Here is a 519-nt window from a genome sequence, read left to right on the forward strand (position 1 = left end):
TTTAGAGTGGTTTAAATTATATGTTTTCAAAGTGGTATTGAGGTAAGGTAAATTATAAATAATAATGTTAAGTATTTTTAATTTTTTGTAGGATCATACATGTAATAGAAACTTTTTGTAGTAGAATGTCCCTGAAGATGGCCGGATTGGCCGAAACGTTGAACGTATAAGAGAAATAAAAAGTTTTGAGACTATAATGGATAGTGTTTGAATTATTTATTAAAAATTACCAGTCTCAAGAAAATATTAAGATTATAAATAACTAAACAATAATATTATTTGGATAACTTGACTTCGTGTACGCAACCACAAAACCATTAGAAAAATATTCGTGCTCTTGGTCTAATTAAAAATTGTGAAGTTTTAGCATTAGCTGTCTCGAGATCCGAACTAAATCAATTTTTCGTAAACCCTCCATCTTCAGATACGCTTCGTATGGGAAATGAATTCAGTCCTGTTGATTTTTTCTTCTCCCAAGTAGGCTTGGATATATTTCTTAAAACCTATCATAAATTTAAT

Source organism: Halyomorpha halys, unplaced genomic scaffold, assembly GCF_000696795.3.
Source record: "Halyomorpha halys isolate HHAL.00 unplaced genomic scaffold, Hhal_1.1 Scaffold338.1, whole genome shotgun sequence".
In the NCBI taxonomy this organism is placed as follows: domain Eukaryota; kingdom Metazoa; phylum Arthropoda; class Insecta; order Hemiptera; family Pentatomidae; genus Halyomorpha; species Halyomorpha halys.